Genomic DNA, 24,754 nt, shown 5'->3' with positions numbered 1-24,754 from the left:
CTCAAACAAATTCCAGAATTAACATGGCGATCAAATAATTTGAACTGAGGCTGGAAAACTGTAGAGTGTTCAGATTTAGTAGGGTTATATAAATATTCAGTGTTTAGATCATCCCAGTGATGAAGTGTGATGACATTAATTTATGGCCATGGAGTCTAAACTGATGTTTGACTGATAAATGTTAACGTTTCAATACTAATGCCAAGATGCTTAATTAGGATAAATTCTAACTCATATGTGCCATAAATTTAAGGTCATCCTCACTGGAGAGCAATGGTAGCAGAAACTAAATATAAATAACAATGGAAAAGATAAACATTTATCTGAAATACAGATTTTTTTTTTTTTTTTTTTTATTTTCAGGTAAACTGTACCTTGAAAACTGAGAAAGATTTTATGGGTACTGATATAGTCTATGAAAGTTAGGCCAAGGTAATGTTTTTTTGCAATGTTCATGGTTTAGGGAAATTTGTTATCAATGAAAAAATTGTTGCTTAAAATATCCATTAATAATCTATTCCTGATGGCTTTGTTTTAAAGAGAATTTTGCACTGGTATTTTTTACCTGTGGTATTGGAGAGTTTAATACTACACAGGCATATTTTATTTAATGAATTTTAATGAATTACCTATGCTGACTCAAAAACTAATTGTAATTAATGCTTTCTGCATCAATGCTAGAGATTAAGACAAAAGCATCGGAGTTTTTATAACCCTGAACAGGGGGAAAAATCTCACAGAAATACCAAAAGAACATAGAAGATCATCATATTTCAACCATTTTTGGTTATATTTTTTATTACTGTAGTTTCTAATTTGTCTTTAAAGCTAGAGCTCTTTGTTCAACATGCAAAGTTACAACACACGTATCTTTTCCTGCAGTTCAGGAGAGATACAGTCTTTTATCTGAAATACCAAAACCTAGACATATGAAGATATAATATTTAGTTTAGGGTTTTTTTACGTACTCAGTATTATAAGAATATAATCTACTCTGTCTAAAAAATAGGGAATGTTATCTGATTTGTAAACTCTCAGAAAATTTGCCTTTTTTTAAAGGAAAAATGCTATACTTTAAAAATACAAAATATTATTTCTTAGATGTACTTCCACAAACACTTTCTAGCATTCATACTTGAGAAAAATACTGGAGACTGGAATATTTTCTACAACTAAATCATCTTTCAAAAAATCCTGTCTAATTCATGTTTCTTCTTATTAAGCCAGGACATATTTATACAGTGTTTGAGATGACTCTTTGTTGGGTATACTTTTATGAGTATTGAAATAAGATGATAAAGTTATTTTCAAACTGAGTTAAGTAGTGAACTTTGCAAAGTTATCAGATGTTGCATTGCTACGTCTTATAATTTTCCTTATACTGTTAGAAGCAAGGGCCTCTGAGATTCCATACTGGGTATTCTAGAAAGCTGGAAACAAATGACTGTCACGGTTTAACTCCAGCTGGCAACTAAGTACCTCAGAGCTGCTCGCTCTACCCGTGTCTCCCAGTATGACAGAGAGAACTGGGGAACTAAAGTAAAACTCATGTGTTGGGATAAGAAGATCAGCCCTTTTCTGGGTAACTCCCCCCAAGTTTATACAGTGAGCATGATGTGCTGTGGTATGGAATAACCCTTTGGCTAGTTTGGGTCAGGTGTCCTGTCTCCACTCCTTCCAGGCTTCTTGTGCCCCCTCATTGGCAGAGCTTAAGAGACTGAGAAGTCCTTGATCAGGATAAGTGCTACTTAGCAACAATTGTAACATCGGTGTGTTATCAGTGTTATTCTCAGACTAAATCCAAAACACAGTACTGCACCAGCTACTAGGAAGAAAATTAACTAAATCCCACCCAAAATAAGGACAGTGATAGATAAGAATTAAGTAGAAAGAGGTGATATTCCAAGACTTTATCAAAGTGCTGAGGACAGGGTGGTATGGTGGGGGAAAAAAGACCATGAGATTTGTATAAAGCGGTTTTATTTAGCATTCTTATTTTTAGACCAACATGCTGTCTTTTGTACCAATACCCAACTTCAAAAAGTTCATAACACTCTCAAATTCCAATCATATTGCACTGATCAAGTACACATGGCAAATGACTCTCTGCTACCCATCACTGTAGAATGTTGCTTGTAGGCAACACAGGCAGCATGGAGAGCCTTATTTCAGGCTGGAGAAGACAGTTACTTTTACAGCACCTTCTCTTATTGTTTTCACAATTATAATGCAAAATTAAAGCAAAAGAAAAATGCTATTTCAAATATATTCTAATTCTGAATAGATTAATATTAGAGTTTTAGGTATTTTTCAAAATAACCTCATGCTCACATATATGAATTCAGATAAACTAAAAATTCAGATTCTCAGATGTGGGTAAATCCTGGAGGTAGCTCTTCTGCTACATTTTATTTGAAAAGACTAGATGGTAGAAGTAGTGTTTCTCTATGTAATGTTCAGTCATTTTGACATGTGAATACATCTTAAATATTGGAATTATGCTCATATTTGGGGCCAAGTATTAAAATAAAATACAATATTTTGGTAAAACATACATGCATATAAGAGTTAAGGGAAGCTGATCATTTACTTAGCATGAACGTAATCAAAACAGGTTGGAAAATTTCTCTTTAATCTCAAGTGGACAGAAATTAATTACCCATTTGTTCTTATCTCTTGATTCTTCCGGTGCCATTTTAACATAACTGCGGTTTCGGAAGTAGTTCAAAAAGACTGAAATGTTTCATTTCATTTCTTTTTAACTATATGCAGTTCATACATTTTGAAACCAAATGAAATGCATTTCATTTCTGGGCTGGACCTGACAATCTATGGGAGTTATGTATAATTATGTTTAATCCTTTCCAAAGCTGACTCAGTACTTTGTTAGTGTGGAGAGAGAATTGCTTCTCTTGAGTTTGTTCTCCAGTTTTCACTTCTATAAAAAGTCCAGGTGAGTAATCTATATTTCAAAGAAAGATGACCTTTGCTTGATTTAAATGGAATCTTTCTTTCAATATCTGAAATGAGAAAGTGATTAAAGTTTTGGTTGATAGGCAAGATGTATTTTAGGAGCAGATAAGCTTAAAGGTCAGACACTGTCAAATGAAGGATTTTGACTTTTTAATATTTAAATGCTTCATAAGAATCATGGTTTATGCATGTCTGGCACTCTTTTTAAGTTCTAAAATAAAATTGCTCTTAATTTTCAGAAGATTCACCTTTCAATGTTAGGTACATTTTGATGGCATTGTGTGAACAATTACTTTGCAGCATTTAGTCTTCCTGCTTCATCCAATAGAAGGTTTTACTGGCCTTTCTGTCGAATAATTTGAAAATAACAACTCAAAATAACATGAAGGAATACCAGAATTAAAACACCAGCTCTTCTTTCTTAGATCAATTTCTTTTATATTTACTGATGACTTAAAATCAGGATTTGTTCATGTAACTGATAGATTATTGTCTAACATAAAGTACAACTTTTGTTTCACAGTCTACTGATTTGAGAGCTGTGTATTATGTGTTTTTTCAATAGATTACATTTTTTTGAATGTGTAACATGAGATTAACAGAGGCCTTCTGTGTTATTAAACTGAATTTTGTGGAATCAGAAGAAAATAACTGCTAGTTTTCAATCCAGATAACATAAAAGTTAACAAACTTTTCAGAACTATGAGCCACTTTAAAAAGGAGAATCTTTAAAGGTAAATCATTAAAAAAAAATAATCCCAAACAACCCAAATAACCAACCCACACAACTTGCGATGTTTTCCTTATTTTCATATTAGTATAAATTTATAGGGATTTCCCTAAAATTATATCTGGAGGATGCCAGAAAGCAAGAAATTGGCTTTTATCACTGTTTTTTAATCCACACTGTATTTTAATTTGAAACAATTTTATCTAATCTAAGGTAGGGCAATATCGTTGGATTTTCCTGATGTTTCTAACTGATGAAAACTAAAGGAAGATTTATCACCAGACTCCTGAAAAACATTTTTAGTGATACAAAGAAACAATTTCTTCTTCTTCTTTATGCTGAAATACTATCATACCTGTCAGAGAAAGTAGGTATGCATTTTGAAATTACTAAGGGAGAAAAAAAGAATCAAAAAAAATTGGCAGTAAAAGAAATATGATTAATGCATAATATACCAAAAACTCAAAGACCAGATCTTCTTTAATTTGAGAGAAACAATTTCTGAAGCTTAATTTGCTCTGCTCTACTCCTTCCAAAAGGATCATATTAATCAGTCCCCACTTCTATCAGCTTCACTACATGTTTCCTCAAGTAATCTAAGTTTTCCTTTCTACAAAATTACTGATGACAAAAAAGAGTTACAGATTTATTTTGGACTAAAATGAGAAGTGGAGGGAGGGATGTGTATGATGGGATGAGTAGGTCTGTTTTGTCAGCAGTTTGTTATCTTCTGGATTTGGCCATAACCTCCTATATCCTGAAGACAGGAAAAATCTGACTAAGTTATCTGAGTATTTCTCCAGGTTGTGTAGATCTTATCTTTGATATATGTAAAAAAAAAAAAAAAAAAAGAATCTGCATTTATACTCTGAATGGAAAGTTGTTTTCTTTCTCCTATCAAGTTTCTTTTCAGCCACAAGAGAATAAAATAAATAGCAAGTCCCAAAAGACTAGTAGCAGTAACTCCACCCAGTGCAAAATGTTGAAGACTTGATGTGAAAACAAAGTCATAGCTTTGAACAATTAGCTTCTTTACAGTTAACAATTTTAATGAATCTCTAATAATTCAGTCATTTCCCATATGGTCTAGTCAGTTAACCCTTAACGAAAGACACCAGCACTTCAGAGTCTCAAATAAAGGGAGGAGACAATATCTGTGCAAACTGTTCCAAAGATGTTAGAAATGGCCTATGTATCTATTTTAAACTTAGCTAGTGAACTTTGCTTTCAATTCTGAACCTACATTCAAAGAATAATTATTGAAGCAGCTGCCTTTCAAATAGCAGGCTGAGAATGGCACTGTGGTCAAACTAAGAGAACATTATGCTTTAGGGAGGGAAAATGCACTAATGTATGATGTCTGAATTCTATGTATACTTGTGAAAAAACATAGATACCACATTTTATCTATTTTTTTCCCCTGACTGCGGGTAACAGTTTCTAGTTTCCCAATAAAAATTGGATCTGCTAAATTAGCAGCATTGCTAATAATCTGCATTTCAGGCCTTTAGGGCCCTCTAGAACTGCAGCATTAAATAAAGAGAAGAAGGGGAATCATGTTTCAAGTGGTACACTTTCAAAATTTTCATGAAACTGTGCTAAAGCACGAAAAGGATTGAGTAGCAGCTAGTACAAATACTGCCTCTTCCCTATAGGATGTATTATTTTTTTTATAGTCTTTCTTGTCTTTCTTTTTACCCTTTACCTTACACTAACCTCTCCAATCCTCCAAGTGTTTTTTTGCATTTTGTTTGTTTGTTTTAATCTTCCCTCTTTGCTCTGCCGCTCTGTTTTACCTATGAGGTGGAGTCCCGCTTTTTGAACACCATCATCACTTCCTTCACCTTTTCTCTTTGTTTACCTATTGCTTTGTAACATAAAAGAACACAGAAAAAGGCTGCTTTCCTTGGAAACATGCTGAATCTGTAAAAGCCTAAGCAGAATTTAAAGAAACTCACACTCATTCTAACAGGGTCAGAACTTCATGTGTACAGTCAATGTAGAAGCAGCAATTAGCAGAGAAAAATGAGGGGGAAATATTGTTAATAGGGCAATTAGTACTCTGATCTGAATACAATGGATAGTAAAATCATAATATGATTCTGCTGTGCTTTTGAACAATTCTGTTATGAAGTGTAGCATACCCGTACCTAGACTTCAGGGCATAATAGCTTGGTGTATTTTCCCCTTGATTCAGCTTGTGTCTACAGCTTTATATGCCTAAAGGAAAGACAGGAGAAAGACAGCATGCGAGGATGAATGTAATCTGACATTTAATGAAAGCTCCCTAATATGCAGTACCACATGAGATGAAGAAGGATTGAGCTGTATGGTTTTTGTCTTCTGCAGCAATCAAGTAAATTTGGTTTACGGTAATTAGTTGCATAGATGAACTCATTCAAAAGAATACAAAAATTATTTTCTTTTTTTAAATATTAGTTTGTTTTTTAAGTTTATTTTCATGCTATTCTAACAAATAGAAATGAAGTTATTTAGAAGGGGGTTTTATTGTGGTGTTTTGTGATTTTTTAATATACATCTTTCTTGCCTCTAAAAGTAGTAATGGAGTTATTGATCCACCTGTGAAGTATGACTATGTTGTATAAAGCTGATTATTTAGTTTATAAATAGGAAACTTGGCTCTATTAATCTGAGTAATTTTGCAATGCCTAGCACTGAATCATTGGGGGGGATTTTTTCCTTTTTTAAGAAAAAAATCCAAGGATTATCATTTTAAGAAATAGATGAGGAAATTTTTAGGAAAAAAAAAAAAAGAACAAGCTAGGTTTCAAACAGATGTGCTTTAAGGAGCCTAAATAAGAAAAGAACAGCTGCTATAAATTATACAGCATGGAACAATTATCCCATATACTTAAAAAAAAAAATAAAATAAGTTATATATTAGCAAAATTATTACTCCATCAAGAAGAAAGGGGAAAGATCCTCTCTCTGTTCCTCTGGAGATCAAAATCCAGAACTGCTTTTTTTTTTTTTTCTGTGTCACTTTAAGTAACACTAGACTTTAAGGATTCCAGACAGCTGTAGATTGACTTGAATAGCCCATATAAAGAAATAAGTACAATGCAAGAAAGCTAAGGGACCAAAGCAGGAAGATCGGTGACTGAATGGAATTGTCATTTACTTGCAAATCATGTTTTGAAGGATGTGTAAGGAATAATATACCCTTTGTTAAAAACATAAGTATAGAACCAGAGAACCATTGAATGATTTGGATTAGAAGGGATTTCAAAGATCATTGTTCAAACTCCATCTTCAACTGGAACAGGTTTCTCAAAGCCGTGTTCAATTTAACCTTATACGTATCCACAAGTTCTCTGGGCAACCTCTTCCAGTGTCTCACAAATCTCATCCTTTTTTTTTTCCTTATTTCCAATCTAAATCTACCCTCTTTTAGTTTAAAACTGTTACCTTTTGCTCTGTTACTACAAGGCCTGGTAAAAAGCCTTTGTCTTTCTTATAATCTTCCTTTATACATAGAAATGTCACAATATGGTCTTAATGGAACCTTCTCTTCTCCAGGCTGAACAAGCCCAACTCTCTCAGCCTTCCTTCTTAGGAGAGGTGCTCTGGCCCCCTCATCAATTTTTGTGGTCCTCCTCTGGACCTGATCCAACACATTCATATCTTTCTTGTTCTGGGGACTCCAAAGATGAATGCAGTACTCCAGGAGTGATGTCATGAGAGCAGAGAAGAGGGACAGAATCATCTCCCTCAATCTGCTAGCTATACTTCTTATTCTGTAGCCCCAGATATGATTGGCTTTCTTGGCTGCAAATGCACGTTGGCACTTCATGTTCAATTTTAATCCACCAGTATCCCCAAATCCTTCTTCAAGACTGCTTTCAATCCAGTTGTCACTCAGTATATACTAATACTGGGGTTTGCCTCAGTCCAGGTGCAGGACCTCGCATTTGGCTTTGTTGAGCTCTGTGTGATTCACATCAGCCTGTCAAGGTCCCTCTGGATGGCATCCCTTTTCTCCAATGTATCAACTACATCACTCAGCTTGGTGTCATCCACAAGCTTGCTGAGGATGCACTCAATACCAATGTCTTTACTATTGATTAAGAAATTAAACAGTATTGGCCCAAGTATGGAGCCTTGAGTGACACCAGTCATTAGTGTTTTCCACTTAGACATTGAGCATAATTCTTAAGATGCAGCCATTCAGCCATCTAGTAGTCCATCCATCAAAACCTTTTCTCTCTAATTTAGCAGCAAGAAAGTTACGGGGGACCATATCAAAGTCTTTACAGAAGTCCAGGTAGATGACATCCGTAGCTCTTCCCTTGTGTGCTGATGCAGCCATTCAATTGCAAAACACCACCAGATTAGTTAGACACAATTTGCCTTTGCTGAAGTGATTCTGGCTCTCTCCCACCACTTCACTGTTCTCCATATATTTCAGCATGTCTGTCAGAAGGATCTACTCAATGGTCATACCAGGCACAGAGATGAGGCTGTCTGGCTGGTCCTCCCCTGGGAAGGAGGGAAAATACCATTTTTCCATATGAGATTCAAGATACGTGTGTGTGTGTATATATATATACACATAAAAAAGCTATGGCTTCGAAGCACTCACAACCTCCCTGGGCAACCCATTCTAGTGTCCCACCACCCTAACAGGAAAGAACTTCCTCTCTATATCCAATTTAAACTTCCCCTGTTTAAGTTTGAACCCGTTACCCCTTGTCCTGTCACTACAGTCCCTGACGAAGAGTCCTTCCCCAGCATCCCTATAGGTCCCCTTCAGATACTGGAAGGCTGCTATTAGGTCCCCACACAGCCTTCTCTTCTCCAGGCTGAACAGCCCCAACTTCCTCAACCTATCTTTATACGGGAGGTGTTCCAGTCCCCTGATCATCCTTGTGGCCCTCCTCTGGACTTGTTCCAGCAGTTCCATGTCCTTTCTAAGTTGAGGACACCAGAACTGTACACAGCACTCCAAGTGACGTCTCACCAGAGCAGAGTAGAGGGGCAGGAACACCTCCTTCGACCTGCTGGTCACTCTCCTTTTGATGCAGCCCAGGATACGGTTGCCTTTCTGGGCTGCGAGCGCACACTGCCGGCTCATGTTCATTTTCTCATCGACCAGCATCCCCAAGTCCTTCTCTGCAGGGCCGCTCTGAATCTCTTCTTTGCCCAGTCTGTAGCTGTGCCTGGGATTGCTCCGACCCATGCGTAGGACCTTGCACTTGTCGTGGTTGAACTTCATAAGGTTGGAATCAGCCCACCTCACAAGCATGTCGAGGTCCCTCTGGATGGCATCCCTTCCCTCCAGCATATCAACCAGACCACACAGCTTGGTGTCATCGGCAAACTTGCTGAGGGCGCACTCAATCCCACTGTCCATGTCAGTGACACGGAAGTTAAACAAGGCCGGTCCCAACACCGATCCCTGAGGGACACCACTCGTTACCGGTCTCCAGCCGGACATCGAGCCATTGACCACAACTCTTTGTGTGCGGCCATCCAGCCAGTTCTTTATCCACCGAGTGTTCCATCCATCAAACTGATATCACTCCAATTTAGAGAGCAGGATGTCGTGTGGGACAGTGTCAAACGCTTTGCAAAAGTCCAGGTAGATGACGTCAACTGCTTTACCCTTAACCATCAATTCTGTAGCCCCATCATAGAAGGCCACCAAATTGGTCAGGCAGGATTTCCCCTTAGTGAAGCCATGCTGGCTGTCACCAAGCACCTTGTTGTTTTTCATGTGTCTTAGCATGCCATCCAGGAGAATGTGCTCCAAGATTTTGCCAGGCACAGAGGTGAGACTGACTGGTCTGTAATTCCCCAGGTCTTCCATTTTTCCTTCTTGAAAATGGGGGTTATATTTCCCTTTTTCCAGTCGTCGGGAACTTCACCTGACTGCCATGATTTTTCAAATATGATGGCCAGTGGCTTAGCAACTTCATTCGCCAGCTCCTTCAGGACCCGCGGATGGATTCCATCAGGTCCCACGGACTTGTGCGCGTTCAGATTTTTAAGATGGTCTCAAACCAGATCCTCTCCTACAATGGGCTCAAGGTCTTCATTCTCACAGTCCCTGCATCTACCTTCTAAGAACTGGGTGGTGCAGTCAGAGTCTTTGCCAGTGAAGACTGAGGTGAAGAAGTCATTCAGAACCTCAGCCTTCTCCAAATCCTGTGTAGCCAGTTCTCCCAAAAGCTTCCCCAGGGGGCCTATTTTGTCCCTAGTCTGTTTTTTGTTTGCTACGTGCCAGTAGAATCCCTTCCTGTTTTCCTTAACATCCCTGGCTAGGTTTAATTCTCACTGGGCCTTAGCCTTCCTAACCTGGTCCCTAGCTTCCCGGACAACATCCCTGTACTCTACCCAGGCCACCTGTCCTTGCTTCCATTTTTTATAAGCTTCTTTTTTCCTTTGAATTTTCCTCAGCAGCTCCTTATCCATCTAAGGAGGTCTCCTGACCCTTATGCCGCACTTCCTTCTAATTGGGATGCAGCACTCCTGAGCTTGTAGCAGGTGATCCTTGAATATCAACCAAGAGTCTTGGGCCCCCCTGCCCTCCATAGCTATATCCCATGGAACCTTACTAAGCAGGCTCCTGAAGAGGCCAAAGTCTGCTCTTTTGAAGTCCTGGGCAGTGAGCTTGCTACACGCTCTTCTCACTGTCCTGGGGATCTCAAATTTGACCATCTCGTGATTGCTGCATCCAAGGCTGTCCTGGAGCACCACATTCTCAACAAGCCCTTCCCTGTTGGTGAGCACAAGGTCAAGCATGGCACCTCTCCTTGTCGGCTCCTCTATTACTTGCAGAAGGAAGTTGTCTTCCACACAATCGAGGAACCTCCTGGATTGCTTGTGCCGTGCAGTGCCATCGTTCCAACAGATGTCAGGGTGGTTGAAATCCCCCATGAGAACAAGGGCCTGCGAGCGTGAGGCTTTTCCTATCTGTCTGTAGAGTGCTTCATCCACAGGTTCTCCTTGATCAGGCGGCCTGTAACAGATTCCCACAGTAATGTCTCCCACAGCTGTTTTCCCTTTAACCCTGACCCACAAACTCTCTGTTGACTGCTCACCTGCCCCCAGACAGAGTTCCATACTCTCCAGCCTATCCCTAACATAAAGGGCAAGTCCCCCTCCCCGCCTGCCAGGCCTATCCTTTCTAAAGAGCCTGTAACCTTCCGTTCCAACACTCCAGTCATAGGAGCCATCCCACCATGTTTCTGTGATGCCTATTATATCATACCCCCGTAGATGTGCACGCATCTCTAATTCCTCTTGTTTGTTCCCCATGCTACGGGCGTTTGTATAGAGGCATCTGAGACCAGCTCCAATTGAAGCCGGCTCGTTGGCTGGAGCAGCTGGAATATATCTACATTGTTCCGAGCATTTATTATAGGTGTTGGCAACTGACTGGGTGTGTTGGGATGGAATGATGCCCCCCTCCCCCAACACATCTAGTTTAAAGCCTCCTTGACCAGTCTGGCTAGCCTCCTACCAAAACTGTTCTTCCCCTTCTTTACCAGAGCAGCTCCACCAGCTCCCAGTAGATCTGGCCTACTAACTTCAGTCCTATGTTCAAGACACCCAAACCCCTGACTATGACACCACCCTTTTAACCATTTATTAACCTGGCCAATCCTCCTATCTTTTTCTTGGTCCTCCCCTGTGTCCTGGAGAATTGACAAAAATACTATTGGGTTAATCCCAAATAGATTTAACCTAAATCAACCAAAACAAGGACATTGTAACTTTGTGAAGACTTGATTTTGATGTTTAGTGTTGACAGTTTATCGATGTTTCTGAATTTTCTTGTTTGCCATCTTTTCCAGTTTATTTTCCTTCTTCATTGATTTTAATTAACATTTTTTTTCCATGAGTTTCTACTCTTCCCAAGCATAAAATTATAAATAATTAAAGTAGTAGACACTTTCACAACCCAGACCTGCAAAACATTTCCAGTCATTAACAGTCATATGTAGCCACTATTATTTATGAAAACCAACTTATTTTCTTTTTTTGTTTGTTTGGGTTTGGGTGTCTTTGGATTAATAACTAGATATGCTCATGCATATCTAAAATAAAATTCAAACGCATTTAGTTGGTGTTAGAGCTCCTGCCCCAGTTATTCTGATGATCACTCCAGCTTTGAAACCATTGAAATTACTGGGGGGTTTTGTTGTTGTTGTGATTTAGGGGTTTTTCCTCCTCTTCCTTTTTTTTTTTTTTTCTCTTTTCTACAGACTCAGGTTCCAGGTATTGTTTTCCAGTCCCAAAAGTGTTTCTTTCAGATCCCACTCACAGAAGTACTTCCTGCTTTTCTAGCAATTCACACTGAAATTCAAAGCCTGAAGAAAGATCAATAGTGGACAATTGTCATATACAATAATGTCGTGGTTTAAGCCCAGATGGCAACCCAGAACCACTCAGCTGCTCGCTCACTCCCCCCCTTCCTCCCGTCACTCCCGGAGGGATGGGGTGGAGAATCGAAAGAATGTAACTCCCACTGGTTGAGATAAGTACAGTCCAGTAACTAAGGAATAATACAAACCCACTACTGCTACCACCAATAGTAATAATGCTAAGGGACATAACAAGGGAAGAGAATACAACCGCTCACCACCCGCGGACCGACACCCAGCCAGACCCGAGCAGTGATCTTGCCCTTCCAGGTAACTGCCCCCAGTTTATATAGTGGGTGTGATGTGTTGTGGTATGGAATACCTCTTTGGTTAGTTTGGGTCAGATGTCATGTCTCTGCTTCCTCCCAGCTTCCCCTCCTCCCTGGCAGAGCATGAGATTCAGAAAGTCCTTGGTCAGAGTAAACATTACTTAGCAACAACTAAAAACATCGCTGTTATCAGCGCTATCCCCAAGCTGAAAATCAAAAACACAACACTGCACCAGCTACTAAGAAGAAGAAAAATGACTGCTACTGCTGAAGCCAGGACAGTATCCACCCCTTATTACATACCGTTCAAGTCATTTTCAGATCTCACATTTTTCAATCTACCATCACTCTTGCGTCATATATATATGTATACATATATATATACACACACATACACACACACACAAAGAGAGAGAGAGATCATTCCTTAGTGCATGGACCAATCCCTATAAAGCTGCTGAGTTCATCCAGCCCATTATATCGGGCTCCATCTCTTGTAACATCCTTTCAGAGCAGGAGAGAGAGTGTGATACAGTCAACCTGCCAGGCCTCCCCATATTTGTACTTCAGCCATTGTCCTCCATACCAGAGGCTTTAACCATTTGGCTTGCTTAATTGCAGCATGGTTTTCATACTCGTGAATAACCTGGCAATAGTGTCCATTGTTAAATCCACCCCTCGATCATGAGCCCGTATGTATGTCGCATCTCTGACCTGATGGCCTGAAGTGTCACGGGCCCACCGTGCCAAAAATAATTCATCTTTATGTTGCCAGTCTAAGTCCATCTGAACCATTTCAATCTTAGCAGCTTTATCCACTTGTTGGTTGTTCTGGTGTTCCTTAGTGGCCCAACTCTTGGGTACATGAGCATCTACATGGCATACCTTCACCACTAGGTTCTGCACCCAGGCAGCGATATCTTGCCATAGTGTAGCAGCCCACACAGGTTTACCTCTGCGTTTCCAGTTGCTCTGCTTCATTGCTGCAAACACCCCCACAGGGCATTTGTCACCACCCATGAGTCGGTGTAGAGTTAAAGTACTGTCCACTTTTCTCATTCAGCAATGTCCAGGGCCAGCTGGATGGCTTTCACCTCGGCAAATTGACTCGATTCACCATCTCCTTCAGCAGTTTCTGCAACTTGTCATCGGGGACTCCATACAGCTGCTTTCCATCTCTGACGTTTCCAAATCACTGCAGGGACCCAGTGGACTAGATACTTGCCCATAGTGTCCCCCACACCCTGTCACTCGCGACTGTCCAGCCTCGGGGAGTCTCTCAGTTGTCCTCCTGTATCACTGTCTAACCCTAGACAAGACCCAAACCCGACTCTGCTTAACTGTCGAGATCAGACAAAATGGTCATGGGTTAACACATTCTGTATGTGTGCCAGCATGATGATCCCCATCACAATCAGCAGACAGGTCTCAAGGGCAGGCAAAAGCCATTCAAAACCTTCAGAACTGTTGATGCTGCAAACGGTCTGGTGGGTTCTGGGAAAGTAAGGGAATGTTTCCTTCATGGGTTGACCACCTGAGGAGGGGAAAAAAGATGTGTAGTTGCTAAACACTTCTACTATATACCTCCCAAATTATAGAGGTGGTGACCACATTGGGAACACAAGCCAGATCAGTTTTGTGATCAATGAGTCTATTGTATTATAAGTCATTAGCATAAAGTACAGTGAAACAAGAACCTTAGCCCAAGCCCCCCAGATGATAAACACTAAAACAGCAAATACCGGCTGTATGTAAGGGATGACATGATGAAACTCCAAGACGAAGAGCCATAACTCAGCATTGTGATGACTGGCTATTAATCCAAACCAATAAATGCTTATCACAAATACGATTAGACACACTCTGGTCAGATCTGTCATTATCTCAACCCTTCGAGCCCTATGTTAGGCACCAAAAAGAGCTGTCATGGTTTAAGCTAAGCCATAAATCAGATCACGCAATCTCTGTCTCACTCCCCCACTCCTCCCTTCCCTCTCCCAGAGGGCTGGGGAGGATAATCAAAAGAATGTAACTCCCACAGGTTGAGATAAGAACAGCTCAGTAACTAAGGTATAACACAAAACCGCTACTGCTGCCACCAATAATGATAATGATAAGGGAAATAACAAGCGAAGAGAATACAACCGCTCACCACCTGCCAACCAATACCCAGCCTGACCTGAGCAGTAATCTTGCCCTTCCAGGTAACTGTCCCCAGTTTATATAGTGGGCTTGACGTGCTGTGGTATGGAATACTTCTTTGGCTAGTTTGGGTCAGATGTCCTGTCTCTGCTTCCTCCCAGCTTCCCCTCCTCCCTGGCAGAGCATGAGACTCACAAAGTCCTTAGTCAGGGTAAACACTACTTAGCAACAACTAAAAACATTGGCGTTATCAGTGCTGTTCCCAAGCTGAAAATCAAAAACACAACACTGCACCAGCTACTAAGAAGAAGAAAAATAACTGCTGCTGCTGAACCTAGGACAAATAATCTCTCTGATGCCAAGTAACTAACAAGGATAAATGAGTAATTAATAGTATATGAATTTCTGAACATAGATAAAATAAAATAATAAAAAAACAAAAAAAAAAAAGGAAAAATTAAAAATTAAAAACTCTGAGAAACCTGCAGAGATTTCAATAGGTATGCACTTTAAAGGTTCAGATTGTCCACTAGAAATTTTGCTTTGCAATACAAAGCAGGATGCAGACAGGCACAAAACATCAAGCATAAACATGTTTACAATGCTGCTAGTTGTGCTTATAGCAGCCTTCAAACTCAAAAAACCCAAAAAACAATAGAAAGCAATAGGGCTACTTACGTGAATACATATTTTGCTGTACTGGGGCCAGTCTACTCAGATTTGCAAGACTGAATGCTTAAAAAACATTACCAGTGAGGTGTCTTGGAATGTTTGATTCAATAATTTGTTGTCTTTAAGTCTTTGAAAGAAGATGTCATACACTCTGCTGGGACAGTGGCATCATTCTCAAGTGTCCTGAAGACAACCAAGGAATGAAGATGTGAGCTCTTTCTCTAGTGAAAGGGAAAGTTTTGAAAGCTACATAACCTTATTAGGGACATTTCAATGATTTATGTATTTTCCCTTATTGCTTCATATAAAGTTCAAGGTACAGAGGATCTGTATAGTCTTTATGTTTATATGACAGGGTGAGAATTCTGCTCTCGTAAGTAAAATTATTTATACCATATTGCAAACACTTTTTAAAACCAAAACCTGTGATATAACCATCCTGATTCAAAGATAGCCCATTAAGTTGGGCCACAAGAAACCTTGTTTCTTCTATTTATCCTGGTATGTTCTTCATGGACCTTGGATACTGAACTTGATTTCTCATGCTCCTGTTTTTGTTTTCTCTCTTTTTTTTTTATGTTGTAAGGACAATCAACTCCTGCAATTAATTTATGCAAGACCTAACACAGAAAGTCTTGCAAATCATCTGCAATATCTGAGGTGTAGCTTAATGAAATAATGAAGTTAAAAAGTAGTGAAGAATTCTGAATATTGTATCATTAGTTAGTCCACTCAGTGTGATAGCAAAAGTTGAAACACCAAAAGAATAAACAAAATGAAGAATTTTACAAGAAGTTTGCTGAGCAGATAAGAGGGTGAAAATTTCTAAATGTGAACAGTACGCTACTACTTTACTTCCCCTGAAAACGAAGCATTTACTGTTTTTGATGAAACATTTTAAGATTCACATCTTACATACTTCTAACTTCCAAGAAAACATATTTTTATTACTTCTATAACACAGCTAATGCCTCTTTAAAACACATTTCTTCTGTGAAAACCTTTAACTATGAATGTTCGCTCCAAGCCTTTTAGTATTCCAAGATATCTGTAAAGAACATATGTTTACAAAAAATTTGAGTTAAAGTAATAGGCTGAAAAGCATCACATGTAAATGCAGTTAAGTTACCTTTTAAATAGATGGTGTCTAAAGTCACAGTCCAAGCAGTGCAAGTCAGCTGTCCTGAAGACAGTCTTTTTTAACAAAGTCAACAGATTCACTTATATTTTTGTTTTGCTGACAATTCTAGGATAATAATATTGGCTGAAAAGTACTTGGGCTTGTCTATTTTTTTTAAATATTTTTAAGATGCTGAAATAAGAAATAGAACACAGAATACTTTGCAGGTAATATTGCAATTTCTTCCATTAATTTTGTTTTGAGTAGACAGAATCTTACAGTAATGTCAAAAATCACAATTCTTCACAATATTTGATGGAAAGTGATACATATGTCTTTTAATTCTAAGCATTATCTATTCTTAATTAATCAACAGAAGACAAATTGCACCACAGGGGTAACCACGGCCTCACTGTTGTGGTTTAACCACAGCTGGCCGCACAGCTGCTCATTGACTTTCCGCTCTTCTGCAGTGTGGTGGGGAGGATAACCAGAAAAAAAGGTAAAACCCATGGAATGAGATAAGAGCAGACTAATAATTGAAATCAGGTATAACATAATACTAATTCTAATAATAATAATTAAAAGGGACATAACAAAAAGAGATAAAGCAAACAAACAAAAATCCAACAGTGATGCACAAAACAATTGCTCACCACCCACTGAGTGATACCCAGCTCCTCCTGAAGCAGTGAACAGCCCCTTCAGGGTAACTCACCCTGCAGTTTATATCCTGAGCATGACTTTCTGTGGTATGTAACACTCCTTTGGCTAGTTTGGGTCAGTCAACTGTCCTGTCCCTCCTGGTTTCTTATGCCCCTCCTTGCTGGCAGAGCATGAGAGACTGAAAAGTCCTTGATCAGGATAAGCGCCACTTAGCAACAACTAAAAAATTGGTGTGTTATCAGCATTATTCTCAGACTAAAGTCAAAGCACAGCACTGCACCAGCTGCTAGGAAGAAAATTATCACAGGTGAAAACAGAACACTCACCTCTTTTAGCCAAGCTCTGTGAATGCCACCTGTGGAAAACTGAAATGGCAACAGTCCTTTATGTCAACTGAAATTGGAGTTGGGTCTTGTGCTACTTTCTAACTTAAGTTGGAAACAGTGAGAAGGTAACAGAATACGAAAAGAAAACATTGGTCCCAAGCTTATGCAAGACCTTGAAGGAAAGACCCCCTCCACCACTATCACCATGAACATCATTCTTCTTCTAAGAAAGTTATGAGGACTCTGACGGCAAATTAGAAACTTGCCCTTACCCTACTTTTCATAAATGCTTGTGTGTCTGCCCAGAGGACCACTAAAAGAGTATATAAACCCAGGATACTGGGAAGCTTTTGTATAAACATTTTAATTGCATTATTAATGATGCTGCTCTGCATTAATAACATTAATTTTCTGTATTAATAGTTTGGGCTCTTAAACTACTAAAACATTATTTGGACTAAAAGCATATATTTTGCTCAAACACCTTTTCAATTCAGAATATGGTAGACCTGATTACAGTTTTAAAAATTGGATTGCATTTCATCTTTTCTTCTATTCTTGCTTCTTTCTATTAATGGAAAACCACATGAATAAAACAAATAGTGTTTTATAACATATTGGTTTGATACTTTTCTTTGAAATCTATTTTTTTGTCTCCTATGCCTTTTTACCAAGTTTATCTGTTTCACTGAAGTAACTGCTTCTCAATAAACGCATACAACTTAGTAAAACTGATAAGAATATGAAAGACTTCAAAGTTATAATTACAACATCTGGTTATTTTTGTTTGGAGTAGAGGATAAAAAGCATTACATAGAAAGCTACTAATACCTAAGGCATTGGAAGTTTAGGTGAATAAGCTCTGAGTACATATGGAAAGCTCTCTTCATATCTATGGGAACCACACAGCTATATTAACTTCTACTGCAAAGAGCAGTAGTCCTAGGAGAAACCTGTATGATTAAGAGCAGCAAAACCTTCTATTAAAATTAATATCTTAGAAATCTCAAGTAATTTTTCATCTTCAAACTAAATTCTCAAACATTTCTATATGCAGAACTCTCCTTGAAGCTAATATGTTTTCATGTGTGAAATGCCCTGGATGATCAGGTCCTTGGTATTACTTCTAAAGCCTACTGACATCAACTGAAAACTCACCACTGACTATTGAAGTACTGTGGCAAAGAAAATACCAAGTTTTGATTTTTTTATTCAGTAGAAATAATTTCAGGCAAGTAATAAATCTGTTCTAAATAATTTAAGGAAGTCAAACATCATAAATGAAAGTCTGCCCTACTGAGAGGCTTTTTACTTACTTCAGTGTACTAGATTTTATCCTGGTAAAAGCAACACTTGGGTGAAGTATGGAATAAAATGATGAAGAGAGTGAGCAATACTTTTTGAAGGTATCTGCTTTGTACGTATTTGGGCCCTTTGTCCACATCTAGGCAGAAAAATATGACTTCTGTCTTTTGCAGCTCCTTTGACATTCATTCATGCCCCTCATTTTTAGCTTTATGGGTTTTGGATAGCTAATCTAGAATTCTGAACTGAACTAGTTTAGGTTAAAATTGTCCTGATGATTAGAAGGAAGATTAGCCTGAATATATCAGCTATGGCTAAGTTAGGAAAAATGAATTTCAGCCTTGGTTTGGAGTAATGAATGAGCATGAATCCATAAGCTTTCTTCTGATCCCATGAGGAACGTTTTAAACAACAAACTTACCCCACAAAACCAGCAGGAAAAGATCAGTTTATATTTTATAGACCCTTTGATTATCTGAATTTTAGCTTTATTGAGCTTGTATTACAAGCATTGACTATTCCCAGCCTTTTAACTGGATAAGGTGGAAAAGATGTTATTTTTCATTATATATAGTCTCAAATATCTCATTCCATTTTCTTCAGCTCTCTCCTTTTCAGACATGAACAATCTTTGTTCCTGACTCTTTCATCATATGTAAATCTCACATTGCCCCAGAATTTTTAGTTCTATGTGTTTCACACATCATGAAACGTAATTGAATGCAGCTGTGTTTTAGTTGAAGTATTGTTTTGTTGTTACACTATTTCACCTACAATTTTATATCACTTTAAACTATAGTTGAAAAAATAAAAATGCTGGAAATTCTAATCAGGACTGGGAATATAATTATATGTCTTATCTCACATTTCTTAGCTTCACAGGAGTTATATTTTCCTTAAAATAATGATCCTTGTATTTTGGTGAGTTTTTTAATACTATAACTCACTACATCATTTTACTGTGATCTGGTAAAAATAATTTAGAGGGGGTTTTGCACAAGATTTAAAGTATAGTGGTATTTTAAATTGCTTCAGCAAATGCTTCCTTATGAATTTGATACTTTTGATTATAACAATGAAAATATAATGCCTCAAATAGTCTATTCGGCAAAATCTCTTTTAATTATAGATGTGTAAATATAGTCGGGATACACAATTAAAGTTTGCCAAATCAGAAATCTTTTCATCTATGAATAGAAAAACCTGAAACAACTTTTTTTGTAAACACAATGCGACTGAAAATGTGAGATTTACTGGATAAATATGCTTAATTTCATATATTTTGCTTTGTTCAGGCTCAATCATCTGTGTCCTTTTATAGAAGTAATCTGCTGTTCAATTTTAACTTATCCAAATGTTTTCAGTGCTTATTTAAAACAGCTATCACAATTGTCATAGTCATCAAAGTATACTCATAGTATTTAGAATTTTGCAGGGTGATGACAAGTAAATTGTGGATTTGAGGACAGTATTAACCAATGCAAATACAAATGCAGCTTCTCTCTTTAAACTGTGATGTTCAATTGCAGCTACAGTAGACGAAGCCATAGCAACAACTGAAGAATACATCTGCATAGCAGATAGGCAGCAGGGCTTTGTTCCACCCCTTGCAGTACCAGGGAGTACAGTTTACAGGTCCAGCTCCTGACTATGCCAGACCTGGCAGAAAAACACAGATGTTCACATATGAACAAAATGATGACATCTTACCATTATGGGAGAGCAGAGTATCACTTTCACCAATCTACTACTGCGCATCATAGCACCACACAATGAAATTTGTATACTTTTGGAAGCAACAAGGAATTGAAACAGATGTTCCAGAAACCTATCCCACCATCTACATGGCTCTGAAATACACTTTTGAGCAAATGTCAGAGCAACCTTCTAAGCAATAAATATTTTGTTCCATTTCCATGGAGATAGTTTTGCTTTAATCCCCTCATTCACAGACAGCCAATCTCTGTTTGGGGAAGTCTGTGTATATTTCACATGCTGAGGATCATGGATAGTGATGGGGTATTTTGGAATAAGGTGGGTATTATTCAGTTCCTCAGTAACAGAATCTCAGGCTTAAGAGAAGGGAACAAAGTGATCTGGCTATGCGACAGAGAGATGTGTAAGAGACATTGAACTGATATCCATCAGTGTTTCCCAAGGTGCTGACCTTCTGTTTAAATACTCAAAGCTGTCCACACATACCTACACATTTAACATAAAGGCATATTTCTTCATGTTGCTGTAGACACTATGGATACTACCAATAATACTGTACTAATTCAGGCAACATGTAACAGCTACAGAAACCCTGATGGCACTTCTGAAAGCATGATATGAACCAGTAGCATAGAAAATGTTAATTTAATCCTTCTTCTAAAAGATATTCTCCACTTTGCAGGCAGGTAATTGGAAAAGCAGAGGCAAGGCAGGGAAGCATAATAAACACTCTAAATCTATCACAGAAGGCTGTCCAGAAATGCCTTCTATCTCCTTCAAAAAGCAAAAGACAAACTGCATTGAAGGAATCGATAAAAAAGGGGAGAGGAAAGAGAATCATGGAATGGGTTAGATTGGAAGGGACCTTCAAAGATTATCTAGTACCAGCCTCATGTTCCACTAGAAGAAGTTGCACAAATTGCCATCCAACCTGACCTTTAACATTCCTAATGGTAGGATGCCCATAATTTATTTGAGCAACCTGGTCCCGTATCTCAACACATTCACTGTAAGAAGTTTCTTCATTATAGACAACCTAAATCTACTCTCTTTCAATTTAAAACCGCTGTTGTTTGTCCTGTCACTACATGCCTTGATAAAAAGCCTTCCTCCATCTTTCTTATAAGCCCCCATTTAATTATTGAAGAGCCACAATAAGGTTGTCCCAGAGCCTTCTCTTATCCAGGCTGAACAACTCCATCTTTCCTTCATAGGTGAGGTGTTACAGCCCTCTGATCATTTTTATTGCCCTCCTTTTTATTGCTCTGACAGGTCCATGTCCTTCTTATGCTGCGGACTCCAAAGCTGGATGCAGTACTCCAGGCGGGGTCTCATGAGAGCAGGGTAGAGAATCCAGGGAGCTGCCATATGGGCTCACCAAGCATCTCTATAGGAGAGTGGAAGAGTCTTTGTAGGTTCTTTTTCACATGAGAGAGAAGAATAGGTGCTTCTACAGCAGTTGCTTGTACTTTTCTGTATTTGATCACCTCCATTGCCTGGGCAATGGGTTTAGTACACTCAAACAACAGGATGCTGTTCCATGGTCTCCAGTTTCTCAATAGTGATCATTCTACTGGTTCTAGAGACTTACAGATCAGATATTTTCTCCCTTTTGTTAACTAGAAAGCACTTATAGTCCTTAATTATAATTCCAATATTTTCTTTCACAACTGCATCACACTTACTAATCTACCCTGTTCTGAAGTCCAGAATTCTGTTCCGCTTAACTTCTGAGGCTTCCTCTAAATGCTGACCTCAGTTATCTCATGTCTTTCTGTCTGGACCAAGTGACCATCAGTAAGGACTTTTGCCACCAGTTCTTGACTGTTAATGAGCTAGAAGTCAAGTAGAGTACTGTCTTTATATGCCAGTCTATCTTCTGAGTTAGAAAATTATCTCAAATGTAATAAAAAAAATTGTATAATGCTGTGTTGCCCTCCCAGCAGGTGTTTGAATGGCTGGAATGCCTTATGAAGAACAGAACCTGTCATATGGAGGGTTTTGTTACAAAGCTTTATGCACTTCCATCTGCTTGATGAAGCAGTCTGTAATTTGGTAAGACTCCCATGACAGCATCCCCAAAGTTAAGTTCCCTTTGGTCTTGACCCACAGATTTTAACAGTGTTCTGGTTTCATACTGAAAGACTGCCCTTAGCATACATGACAGGATCGCAAAGGACATACGAGAATGTTTCAGTCAATATCTCAACAAGCCTTCTTTTTTTCTGACAATATCATAGCATTATGCTTTCAGCTCTTGTTTGTCATCCAAGTTTTGTGCATTAAGGGAAGTCTTTAAACACCTAGCCATATAAGCTGTCATGTCTAAATCCCCTTGCAACCTTCACTTCTGTGCATTTTCTCCTTCAGAACTATTTCTTCACTTACTTCTGGCCTTTGTCATCCCTTAATAAGCCTACATTAAATTCCTTCTGCAGCTAGAAATTCTATTTGCTGACCCATCATCTTGGACAATAAGCCAATTTTGAAAATTATTTATATACTTGCAGATTTCTTGGGGTAGAAACAGTATTTTCCGCAAAAAATAATCATCTGTCATTGAAGTAATAACTTGATGGCACTACACAATATCCACACAGGGAAACCTTGGATATGTTTGCATTTTTCATCTTTGCCAGAAAAATGAATTAATCCAAAGACACCTTAGGGCACCTGCAACTTTGAGGGTTAATAGAGTCCTCTGAGTACTTGAAAAGGCAGATTTTTTTTTTTTTTTTTTTGCAGCATGGCGCATGTTCTAAGTAAAGGTTTATTACTACTGCAACATGCTCTACTGTTCACAATATTAGGCATGTTTCGAACTTCTAGATATACTTCTTTATTCACTACATTACAAAAATTGTATGTTTTCTGGTTTATGCCATTTTAATGCAAGTTAGCATCTACTAAACTTTAATTTAACAATCCATTTTCCAAATTTTTTTCACTGAATATTTATTTTTAATAAATATATGCTATTGTTCACCTCAGAATCCCTCTTACTTGTAACTTATTTATTCCATAGGTAAATTCAGATTTTTCTTTGTCAAAAAATGTGTTATTCTTAAAAACACATATTAGAACTTACTAAAAAAAAAAAGGGTAAAATTCATAAATGTAGCAGACACTCAATTATAACTTCTTTATTCCTTCCTTTCATATGTGTTTCAGACTCCTTGTTACATTTTAGGTTTCATCATTATAATTTTTTAAAACAGACATTTAAACAAAACCAATCTTCCCTCCTTATTGCAATAGAGTCTAAAATAATACAATTGCAAGCAGTTATTTTCATGAAATTCAGCAAGGTTCATGGAATTAATTTGCTAAAATACTACTGAAATTATAAACTGTTCAAATTTATATCTCTTTTTCAACTCTATTAAAATTATTTCCAGAACGGAAAAAAAAAAAAAGATAAGTAAAATGCTTGTATTTAGTAACAGAATCCCTGGCATATACAAAAAAAGGAGTACTCAATTTTATTCTGTATTCCCTAAAATATACATGGTTTTACATATTCACATTTTGCATTTCAACTACTTTCACCGGTTGCACCCTCACTACATTTGCAGACAATAGCAAATTGGGCATAAGTGTTGATCTGCTGGAGGATAGGAAGGCTCTGCAGAGGGACCTGGACAGGCTTGAGCAATGGGCTGTGGCCAGTGGTATGAGATTCAACAAGGCAAAGAGCCATATCCTACACTTGAGACACAACAGTCCCATGCAACACTACAGGGGAAGAGTGGCTGAAAAGCTGCTCTATGGAAAAGGACCTCGGGTGGCCTTGCACACAAGTGTTAATACAGCTTCACTTTGTAGTCTTTTATCATGTGTGTGATGCTATTTAATTTCAGTGTGCATAACTAACCTTGATACTAGCTGTGTACTTTTGTGTCTATTTTTTTTTTTTGGATGCTTAATACTCTTCTGGTTTTTAGATGATCATGTCATTGTTTCACTTCTCTTCCACACAAGATAAGAAGTATTAAATTATTTTTTTTAATGCCATGTAGATTGCCTTCCTATGGCTTGTTTACCTGGCATTTGGCAAATATTAAAGTAATATATAACTAAACTACAGACTCTAAATTTCTATCTCATATTTATTTGTTATCTGTTTATTATCCTTACAAAAGTGAAAGAAAAACATTAATTTGTTGCTTTCAATTCTTTAATAGATATTACTTTTGCAAAATTAATAGAGTGAAATCTGTTTTATCTGGAGGGAGTCTCTGCTTCTTTCAGAACATGACTGACAAGATCTGACTGATTAACATTATCATGTATAGAGAAAAAAATATTGATACAGTAGGTTAAGGAACATAGAATGAATTTAATTATTCTAATGAACAGAGAAATCCATGGTGAAGGAAACACTTGCTATATAGATCTGCTATCTATATTTAATAAATTTTCTAATAATGCTATTTTAGAATTGT

The sequence above is a fragment of the Lathamus discolor genome, chromosome 1 (assembly GCF_037157495.1).
Source record: "Lathamus discolor isolate bLatDis1 chromosome 1, bLatDis1.hap1, whole genome shotgun sequence".
In the NCBI taxonomy this organism is placed as follows: domain Eukaryota; kingdom Metazoa; phylum Chordata; class Aves; order Psittaciformes; family Psittacidae; genus Lathamus; species Lathamus discolor.
This window is presented reverse-complemented; position numbering follows the sequence as displayed.